This window comes from Staurois parvus, unplaced genomic scaffold (genome assembly GCF_062004578.1).
Source record: "Staurois parvus isolate SC_StPar_1 unplaced genomic scaffold, SC_StPar_1.0 ptg000418l, whole genome shotgun sequence".
Taxonomy (NCBI): domain Eukaryota; kingdom Metazoa; phylum Chordata; class Amphibia; order Anura; family Ranidae; genus Staurois; species Staurois parvus.
In genome coordinates, this window is record NW_028318214.1 from 1,438,297 (window position 1) to 1,450,284 (window position 11,988).

Sequence of the window (11,988 nt, forward strand, 5' to 3'; positions counted from 1 at the left end):
TGTATCCATTTCGGATACAGATGGTTTTATTCGGATACAAATAGATACATTGTTGCAACTGCAATACTTTTTCGTGTCAAATATAATAACGGACTGGAATTCTTCTTTTTCTTCTTCTTCTTCTTCTTTTTCTTCTTCTTTTTCTTTTTCTTGTAGGTCACGGCTCATTCGCAGATATTTTTATCTGTAAAAAGATCGGCCGATTTCCCCATCATTGCCACGAAAATCAGCCGATCGGCAAAATTGGACAATTTTTTTCCAACTTTACTGATAAAATCTGCCAAAATCCAGAAAAACGGCCGACCAATTAATCCATTAACGGTGAGAAAATCGGCCGATTTTTGACCCATTTTTGTAGTGTTTTGCTAAAAGTTGTCCTCAGGTTCTGCAGTTCCTTGGGCATCCCATATACCCCGTCACCCCACCCAAGTTGTTAAGCCTTAATAAAAACAACAAAAACAAACTCCACAACTGTTTTACTGACTCTGTGTGGAAAATGCATGTTGCCTGGCTGTGCAGAGCTTAGGGGGGACCCATCAAAAAATCCAGCAGCCCTCAAGGGAGTAGCACTACAATTCGTTTTTGGGCCAAATTCTTTGGCACAGCCCCACACTGCAAGCCTGTTTAGGTCTATGGGATGACAAAAAGCAGTTTTACTTACCCGATCCTCTGCTCCCGTAGGCTCTCTGCAGGCTGTGAGCAACCTCTTCTCCCCTACACTCTGGCAGTTGCAGGTCTTGTGACATCATCAAGTCCAATGCAAAGCCCATAGCTCTGCATTGGATAAATGTCCATTGTCGTGCCTAGGACAGTAGAGGAAAGCGCCGGCTGCCAGGGAAGCTGATGTTTGGGTAAGTAAAACTGCTTCTAGGGCCAGTTCACACTACATGCATTTCAGTTGCTTTTTATCTGCATTGAAAATGCACAGAGAGTGGGTTATATGGTTGTCAGTGTCATAGTTCACATCAGTGCTTGCAGTTCCAGTGCGTTCCAGTTGCAGGAAGAAAAAAAAGTAGAACACTGGAACGTGTTAAAGCGAATCAAAAATGCATCTTCTGTTTTAAACAGACACCAATCTGGATGAAGGAGCACAGAAACAGATTTGAACGACAGCATTATCAGTCTGGAGGGAGGGGAGTGTTAGATGGACTAGCAGATTTAAATACACTAACAAATTGAAGCCAAACTCCAGCTAACAATTCATAATCAGTTACAGCACACGGTTTCATTTGGGATAAATGTTTTACATAAATGAAATAAAAGCTGATCATTGTACGCACGGCTGCCAGTGGTAAAGGGTTTGTCTCATCCTTTTAACTACAAGAGAGCTTGTTCTGTTGAAAAACAACAGACTTACTGGCTGGATCAATAAATGAAAATAGAAGAAAGAAAGCCTAAAAGAAATTAAGCTAATGCAGCCGTCACATCTGCAAATTATTAAGCTGCAATATAAGAAATCCTTGCTTTTGGGTTTAGAGCTACTTTAGAGTGTTACTAACCCCAGGACCCTGCATTCACTATATCTGGTCTCCCCCGGACTCTGCATTCACTGTATCTGGTCTCCCTGGACCCTGCATTCACTATATCTGGTCTCCCCGGACCCTGCATTCACTATATCCGGTCTCCCCGGACCCTGCATTCACTATATCTGGTCTCCCCGGACCCTGCATTCACTATATCTGGTCTCCCCGGACCCTGCATTCACTGTATCTGGTCTCCCCGGACCCTGCATTCACTATATCTGGTCTCCCCGGACCCTGCATTCACTGTATCTGTTCTCCCTGGACCCCACATTCACTGTATCCGGTCTCCCCGGACCCCGCATTCACTGTAATCGGTCTCCCCGGACCCCGCATTCACTATATCCGGTCTCCCCGGACCCCGCATTCACTATATCCGGTCTCCCCGGACCCCGCATTCACTATATCTAGTCTCCCCGGACCCCACATTTACTATATCTGGTCTCCCCAGACCCCGCATTCACTATATCCGGTCTCCCCGGACCCCGCATTCACTATATCCGGTCTCCCCGGACCCCGCATTCACTATATCCGGTCTCCCCGGACCCTGCATTCACTATATCTAGTCTCCCCGGACCCTGCATTCACTATATCTAGTCTCCCCGGACCCCACATTTACTATATCTGGTCTCCCCGGACCCAGCATTCACTATATCTGGTCTCCCCGGGCCCTGCATTCGCTATATCTGCTCTCCCAGGACCCTGCATTCACTATATCTGGTCTCCCCGGACCCTGCATTCACTATATCTGGTCTCCCCGGACCCTGCATTCACTATATCCGGTCTCCCCGGACCCCGCATTCACTGTATCCGGTCTCCCCGGACCCCGCATTCACTATATCCGGTCTCCCCGGACCCCGCATTCACTATATTCGGTCTCCCCGGACCCCGCATTCACTATATCCAGTCTCCCCGGACCCGTTTACTATATCTGGTCTCCCCAGACCCCGCATTCACTATATCTGGTCTCCCCGGACCCAGCATTCACTATATCTGGTCTCCCCGGACCCTGCATTCGCTATATCTGCTCTCCCCGGACCCTGCATTCACTATATCTGGTCTCCCCGGACCCTGCATTCACTATATCTGGTTTCCCCGGACCCTGCATTCACTATATCTGGTCTCCCAGTCCCTGCATTCACTATGTCTGGTCTCCCAGGACCCTGCATTCACTATATCTGGTCTCCCAGGACCCTGCATTCACTATATCTGGTCTCCCCGGACCCTGCATTCACTATATCTGGTCTCCCTGGACCCTGCATTCACTATATCTGGTCTCCCTGGACCCTGCATTCACTATATCTGGTCTCCCAGGACCCTGCATTCACTATATCTGGTCTCCCACAGTACACAGAACATGGAAATGCAATTATTTTAGTAAAATAAAAAAGATAAATACCTTTTCTCATCAGCAGTATATAGCAGTCTTGTGACTTCTATCAGTGTCCAGCACAGCACAGGTTAAAGTTTGTAGGAAGAGCATGTGCAGAGTGACTCCACACAATATGTCTTATCAGGAGATAAGAGGGGGGGCACTGGAAGAAGGGGAGGATCAGAGAAGTCAGGATAAATCAGCCTTTTTACACAATGCAGAGGATTAACCCCTTAGGTCCCACAGTGAGTATAACAAGCATGCTTTCCTGCATATACAGACTGATTGTACTTTTGTGGGTTTAGGAACATTAAGAAAATGTAACAGATGGTTCTAAAAGCAACTACTTCATCCCTTCATCTACCTCAGTGTGCCATTCTTCTTCATCATCATAGGGCCTTTGGGGGTATTTTCGTCTCTCTAGGAGGTGAAGACTTTAGTTCATTCACCATTTATTGTGTTATTGTTATAAATAGCGCGGGGCCGCTGTAGCCTCCTCTGCCCCGAGGCCGCTGTCACTCCGCATAACTGTCTCCACTGGCATCTGTTGCTGCTGTTTTCTAGAAACATCCGTGATTGGCTACTGGATGCAGAACAGGCTTCGTTATATTACCAAAACCACTGAAGGGCTCATTCACACGGGCATGACATTACCGACTGTAAGTGCCTATGATGCATGTCATGAGTTTCATTCACACTTTGCATTTACTTGTATTACTTTTATAGAAAAAAAGTAGAAATCTGTGTGTTAAGGGGCAGATTGGATACTCCCAGCAAATCTAAATGTGTGTAAATGAGGTTCACATCTGTGCGGGTGGTACCACTGCGGTTCTGCACGAAAATCCGCACCACCCGCACAGAGAAATGCGGACCCGTGGGCGGGTGCCATTAGTTCTAATGGCACGCCGCCCGCAATGGAAAACGCAACCGTACTGGGAACAGAGATTTTCGTGCGGGCTGCGTTTTCAGAAGTGCAGGGACTCCTTTTCTGCATGCCACGGGCACGGAGTCCATTCAAATGAATGGGTTCTCGTGTCCACACAAAACGCAGCACGCACCTTCGCATATATGTGAATCGGGACTTACACCATAAGGACCGGGCAGCGTTACCCAACGCAGCCCTAATGCAACTTGCCTCATCTCCTAGTCGTTCAGTTCACATTCCTGTGCTGCGCAGGGCTTTCAATGAGCACTTATTAACACTGGACCAGGGGAAAACTGACCATTTGGAAACTCGGGCACTGCCCGAGGGCCCGGGGTCAGTAGGGGGCCCCATGAGATGCCGCTGGTACCTTTTTCATAGGCTTTTTTGAGTTTGGGCAAGGACACAGGGGCCCCATGATCCCCTATTGCTTGGGGGCCCCATGAGCTGTCAGTCCACCCCTGCACTGGACGTTCTAACAACGCCGGTAGAGTTCGCTGTAGAATGCAGCATTAAAACTTAAAGTTTTGTCGTGTTTTTTAGCGGTTTTGCATTGGCATTTTTCAGCATTTTTCAGCGTTTGTGTTTTTTAGCAAAGCTATACTCCATCAAGAGCTCAAGGCTCAAAAATGCTCATAAGCGCCCCTTATGCCGTGTTTTTTAGTGTTTTTCAACATTTTTCAGCATTGACTCGTTCACACTAGTGGATGGGGGGTGGTAAAACCCCAAGTTTGAACTGTGTTTTTTAGCAAAGCTATACTCCATCAAAAGCTTGTGGCTCAAAACAGCTCATAAATGCCAGATAGCCGTGTTTTTTCAGTGTTTTGCAGCATAAGACTCATTCACACTAGTGCAGGGGTGGGCAAACTATGGCTCTCCAGCTGTTGTGGAACTACATTTCCCATGAGGCATTGCAACATTACAAAACTGACAGTTACAGCTATGACTTGAAGAGGCATGATGGAACTTGTAGTCCTGCAACAACTGGAGAGCCGCAGTTTGCCCACCCCTGCACTAGTGGATGAGGTGTGGTAAAACCCCAAATTTGAGCTGTGTTTTTTGCTGAGCTATACTCCATCAGAAGCTTGTGGATCAAAAACACATAAATGCCAGATAGCTGTGTTTTTTAGTGTTTTGCACATTGACTCATTCACTCTAGTGGATGGGGGGTGGTAAAACCCCAAGTTTGAGCTGTATTTTTTATCAAAGCTATACTTCATCAAAAGCTGGTGGCTCAAAAGCACTTATAAATGCCAGATACCCGTGTTTTTTTGGCATTTGTCAGCATTTTGCAGTATTAGTCCTCATGCACACGGGACGTTTTTACAGCGGCTGTTTTTGGCTTTTGACATTTTTTTCTATAGCCAGTAAACCCCCCAGCATGTTATCCTATGTGTCCATACACACATAAACTGTAATCAGCATTTTTTGGCTGGAAAAAAAATCCAGAACTAGTGGGTTTCTAGAGGAGTTTTATAGCTGTAACAGCGCTCTAAGGCTCCATGCACACTGGACGTTTTAGTAATGCTGGTAGTGTTAGCTGTGTAAAGTCGCGTTAAAAACGCACGTTTTTCAGCGATGTTTAGCGCTTTTGTTCACACCCATGCGATCTGATTTTGCACATCGCACCGCATTTTGCGAACTGATTTCGGGGTGTCGTTATCTTAAAGTACACATCCACAGTGGTTCATATGAACAGGGTGCAATTATAATGCATTGAGGAAATTGCACAGATACCAGTGTGAATTACACACCGCATCAGTGTGAACTGTGAGCTGACCCTTTCCAAAAAACGCACGGGTGAAAATGCAGAGATGTGAACCTGTCCCATAGGAAATCATATTAAATGGACTGCTGTGCGTTTCTGCAAAATGCAATGGAAAAAACGCATTGGTATGTTCCTAGACTAAGTCAGCATGGAGGAGGTGTCAGACCACTGCAGAGAGACCACTGCTTCCCCATAGAGTGTAAGTCTACAGAATCCTCTACAGCAGCGGTTCTCAACCTGTGGGTCGCGACCCCTTGGTGTCACTAATACCAATGATGGGGCACTATTCCTCCCACTGACACCAATGATGGGGCACTATTTCCTCCCCCCCCCCACTGACACCAACGATGGGGAACTATTCCTCCCTCCACTGACACCAACGATGGGGAACTATTCCTCCCTCCACTGACACCAACGATGGGGCACTATTCCTCCCCCCACTGACACCAAAGGTGGGGCACTATTCCTCCCCCCACTGACACCAACGATGGGGCACTATCCCCCCCACTGACACCAATGATGGGGCACAATTCCCCCCTACACTAGTATCAATGATGGGGCACTATTCCCCCCCCCCCCCCACTGACACCAATGATGGGGCACTATTCCTCCCACACTGACACCAATGATGGGGCACTATTCCTCCCCCCCACTGACACCAATGATGGGGCGCTATTCCTCCCACTGATACCAACGATGGGACACTATTCCTCCCACTGACATCAGTGATGTGGCACTACTCTCACTGACACCAATGATGTGGCACTATTCCTCCCACTGACACCAATGATGGGGCACTATTCCTCCCACTGACACCAATGATGGGGCACTATTCCTCCCACTGATACCAATGATGGGGCACTATTCCTCCCACTGACATCAGTGATGGGGCACTACTCCTCTCACTGCAAAATTGCAGTTATGAAGTAGCACCGAAAATAATTTTATGGTTGGGGGTCACCACAACATGAGGAACTGTATTAAAGGGTCGCGGCATTAGGAAGGTTGAGAACCACTGCTCTACAGAATGCGGGCAGGGGGCAGGCTTTTCTACTGAGGTTATGACTGATTAAACAACAATAAATGAATAAATATCAGGATTTTGCAGGATATACATATTTAGCTGAATTGAAGACAAAGTTCAGTTTGGCTTTAAGACCTTGCATTTTCACTAAGTGGAAAAGTTTTGGTTATTAGGTATTGAAACCAAAAGCAAAAAACATTTTAGATATCAAAACATGGGTTTTAGATGAAATTGTAGGGAGTGGGAGCACCAGGGATCAGCACATGGGACACATCCAACTGTCTGCGAATTATGTCCCTTGTGCTGATTTTTCTGGTTTTACTATACTAAGGCCCCTTTCACACGGGAGTTCCATTTTTTTTAACAATTCAGTCACGTTTTTTCCAAGAAAAAATGGATCAGTTTACATCAGTTTTTCATCTGTTTTCATCCGGTTTTCATCCATTCTGTCATCTGTTTTCATACGCTTACATCCATTTATATCCATTTTTTCATCCGCTTACATCCATTTACATCCATTTTTTCATCCGCTTACATCCATTTACATCCATTTTTTCATCCGCTGACATCCATTTACATCCATTTTTTCTCCGTTTACATTAATCTTATCATTATACAGGATTTATATGGCGCCAACAGTTTGCGCAGCGCTTTATAAAATGAAGGTACACATTACAGTTACAATACAATTTGGTAGAAGAGGAAACAGAGGGCCCTGTTCGTTAGAGCTTACAATCTAGGAGGAAGGGTTGAGGGATACAAAAGGTAATAGCTGTGCGGGGATGAGCTGATGGAGGAAATAAATGGCGGTTTAATAGGTAGAAGCAGGATAGACTTCTTTAAAAAGAACTGTTTTCAGGGATTGTAAAAGAAGTTGCGAGCGCTATAAAACTAAAGCAGCCACAGCATCAAAAAGGATACCAATAAACCTTACAAAAGCATGTGATCTTTTTGATGATGTGCGGTTAGCACGAAACGCGTCAGGTGCGTTTCGTGCTAACCGCACATCATCAAAAAGGGAATAAGCTTCCTTATTCTAGCACCATGGAGGTCCCGGCGGCCATCTTTTAATCCACCTCATGGTCAGTGTTTGTTTTGTTCATTTATCCTCACCCATGTATACTGCTTAGAATAAAATCTTTTAAACGGTATTACGCTATTGGTCTCCTTTCTTTGTGGCCCTTGGTGAGTCACATATCACCTGTAGAGCCATCTTTGAGAGAGACTGTGGATTATCAGCAACATCCAGCGGGTGGAGGAATATCTGGTTTGACCTGACCTTAAAGAGCTACTAGTGGATCTTTCAGAGATAATTTATCTCTAAATGCGCAGTTACGCTGTGCATCTGGTGAGTGCACAGCCTTATCCTTTTCACGTTCACCGCATGGAATCAGCACTTTGAAGGAGAGAAATTACCACAAAGACTGTTTTTGCACTGCATGTTACTCTGCTTACTGTTCAGGATCACATTAGTCACCTATGATCACTATATTGACACCTTGGATAATTTTCATTACTTGTGTTATAGCGCCACATCTTTTATATTATATGTTTTCAGGGATTGTCTATAGGTGGATAGAGTAGGAGATGGTCGGACAGGTTGGGGTAGGGAGTTCCATAGGATAGGAGAAGCTCAGGAGAAGTCCCAGAGGTGAGCATGGGAGGAGGTGACATGGGAACTAGGAAGCAGAAGGTCTTGGAAGGATCGCAGAGAGCAGTTTGGTTGATATTTTGAGACCAGGTTGGTGATGTAGCTGGGGGCAGAGATGTGGATGGCTTTGTAAGCTGTTAGTTTTCTGAATTTTATTTGTTGGGCGAGTGGAAGCCAGTGGAGGGATTGGCAGAGAGGGGTAGCAGACACTGAACGGTTGGTAAGGTGGATGAGCCTGGCAGCAGAATTGATGATGGACTGGAGGGGGGATAGCCTATGTAAAGGTCATCCAATGAGGAGGGAGTTGCAGTAGTCGAGGTGAGAGATAACCAGGGAGTGAATTAGGATCTTTGTGATGTCATTGGTTAAAAAGGGGCGTATTCTGGAGATGTTGCGGAGGTTGAGGCGGCATGATTTGGACAAGGATTGGATGTGGGCCTGAAAGGATAGTTCAGAATCCAGGGTTACCCCCAGCACCCTGGCATGAAATCAGGGGAAGAGGCACGTGGAGGAGGAAATATTATTGGCTCAGTTTTGGATAGATTGAGTTTTAAGAAGTGGTGTGACATCCAGTCTGATATGTCTGATAGTAAATTGGTGAAACGCGAGGAAACTGATGGGGTGAGCCGAGGAGTAGACAGATAGATTTGTGTGTCATCAGCATAGAAATGGTATTGGAAACCATGGGAAGCTATCAGCTGACCCAAGGAAGAAGTGTAGATCGAGGATAGGAGAGGTCCAAGGACAGAACCTTGGGGGACCCCGACAGTAAGAGGAGTAGGAGAGGAAGTAGAGTTGTAAGTGACACTGAAGGTGCGGTGAGATAAGTAAGATTCAAACCAATGGAGAGTACAGTCACAATGGCTAAGTAAATAGAGTTTTTTATTGAGGAGGAGGAGGAGGTGGTGAACTGTATCAAAGGCAGTGGAGAGGTCCAAGAGTAAGAGTACGGAATAGTATGAATTTCTGTGCAATTTCAGCGCAGTTTCAGGTGAGATTTCTGAAGACTTTATTGCCACTTGTGAAGATTTTCAAGTGTTTCTTGCAATTTGCAGTGCAATTTCCATAAAATTTTATGTGAAATCGCAACAAAACTGCAGAAAAAGTTATGCAAGAACTACTTTATATCATCATTTCTATTCATTTAACCGCTTCCTGTCTGCCCTATAGCAGAAAAACTGCTACAGGGCGGCACGGGTGCGCAAAATCACGTATACGTGATTTTGCATTTCCGGGTAGGGGGCGTGCACTCCTTACCCGCGCCGCCATTCGTGGCTGCGGCTGTCAATCACTGGGTCTCAGGCGGTGAGTGCTCGCCGGCGCCGGGCGATTGCTAAGCATCTCCGACGGGGAGGAGAACTGTTTGTAAACAAAATAGTTCTCCTCCCTGTCAGCTCATGCACACTGCTTTGGTTGGCTGATGCACAGCACAACCATCCAAAGCAGTGTGCTTACAGTGAAGCACACAGATACAGCCCCCTAGTAAAACACTCCCAGCCAGGGGCAAACTGACAACTCATGGGGCCCCCGGGCAATAGGGGATCATGGGGCCCCTGTGTCCTTGCCCAAACTAAAAAAAAGCCTATGAAAAAGGTACCAGAGGCATCTCATGGCGCCCGCTATTGACCCCGAGCCCTCAGGCAGTGCCCGAGTTTCCAAATGGTCAGTCCGCCCCTGCTCCCAGCACACAGTTAACTCTTTGATTACCCTTCACGTTAACACCTTCCTGCCCAGTGCCATTAGTACAGTGTCAGTGCTTTTTTTTTTAGCACTGATCACTGTATTGGTGTCACTGGGGATGTCATTGACACCAAGTCAGTTCCCCCCAGTGTCAGAATGCCTGCCGCAGTCCCGCTATAAGTCGCTGGTTGCTGCCATTACTAATATAAATAAAATAAAAATCACAGTATATATATTGCCATTTGTAAACGCTATAACTTTCACGTAAACCAATTAATTTACACATAGACATGTAGCAGAATACATTTTGGCTTAAATTTATGATGCAATTTGATTTTTTTAAATGCCTTTCTGGACACGTTTAATAGCATAAAGTCAAAAATATTTTTTTTTTTTCAAAATTGTCGGCCTTTTTTTTTTATAGCGCAAAAAATTAAAAATGCACAGGCGATCAAATACCACTGAAAGAAAGCTCAATTCGTGGGAAAAAAAGGGACCTAAATTTCATTTGTGTGCAGCGTTGCCTGACCACGCAATTGTCCTGTTTACCATTATTATTGAAAGCGAGAGTCCTTTCACATGGGCGTTCCGTATGTCCGTTCTCCACCTGTCCATTTACAGATGAAAAACGGACACCCATGTATTTCTATGGACTAGTGGATGATCATCTATTTACATCGTCCGCATCCGCTAACATCTTTTTTTTTTTTTTTAACAGGAGAAAACCCTATTTTTCTTGAGTAAAAAAAAAAAAAAAATGAAACTTAACTGAACTATTTATTTATTTAATTTACATGTATAACACTGTCAATTTACGCAGCACTTTACATATATATTGTACATTCACATCAGTCCCTAACCCTCAAGGGGTGTACACAGGGGCGGAGTGACACCTCATGGGACCCCCGGGCAATAGGGGATCATGGGGCCCCTGTGTCCTTGCCCAAACTCAAAAAAGCCTATGAAAAAGGTACCAGGGGCATCTCATGAGGCCCCCTACTGACCTCGGGCCCTTGGGCAGTACCCAAGTTTTCAAATGGTCAGTCTGCCCCTGGGTGTACAATCTATGGTCCCTAACTCACATTCATACATACACACGCTAGGGCCAATTTAGACAGGATCCAATTAACCTACCAGCATGTCTTTGGAGTGTGGGAGGAAACCCACACAGGCACAGGGAGAACATGTAAATTCCAGGCAGGTGGTGTCATGGTTGGGATCTGAACCAACAACCCTAGTACTGCCAGGCAGAGCTGCTAACCATTTAGCCACTGTGATCCTCTTCTCTCCCTTCAGTTGCTGCAAGGGATCATTTCAGGGTGGCTATGTCATTTATCGGCTCCTTCCTTTTTCTGAATGAACATAGTGAGTAGTTGCTACCAATCACTCACTGTGTTCATTCAACTGAAGCATAATAAATGCTGTTTACTATGCTTCAGTTTGTGAATTAACAGGGAGACTATGCACAGCTCTTATTGTTTATTCACACTGTGCAGCTGAGAGCAGAAGTGCTAACCATTTAGCCACTGTGAACTGATGAAAAAAGGGAACACCCGTGTGAAAGGACCCTAAAAATAAAAGAAACCCCCAAATTTGAGGTTGTCCCCAGAAAAGTAATAGAGGGCAAATCTTCCAACAGGGACACTAGTCCTGATGATCTGGGGGGCCCCAAGTATTTCCCTTAAAGCGGTAGTAAAGTTACAAAGAAGAAAAAAGGGTCCCCTCTGCAGGTTTAGGCCATAATGTGCTAGTTTGCACTGCATACTAGTACTGTACATCCTGTCGAACTTACCTTTAGAACGGATCTCTCCAGCGGCACGTTGTCACCGCTGACAAGGATTCCATCTTCACCTGGTCTTCTGGGTTTGCAGGTCAGCCGTTTGATTGGCTAAGCCACAATGACGTCACTCCCGCGCATGTGCACCGGAGCCCCGGGCACAGCACAGAGCTCTGAAGGAATGGCATGGGTATGACGTTCCTTCAGAGCGCTTGCACCAGGGATGTCACCGGCTGCTCGCTGGAATATCTCCTAGAAGATATTAATATTGCCT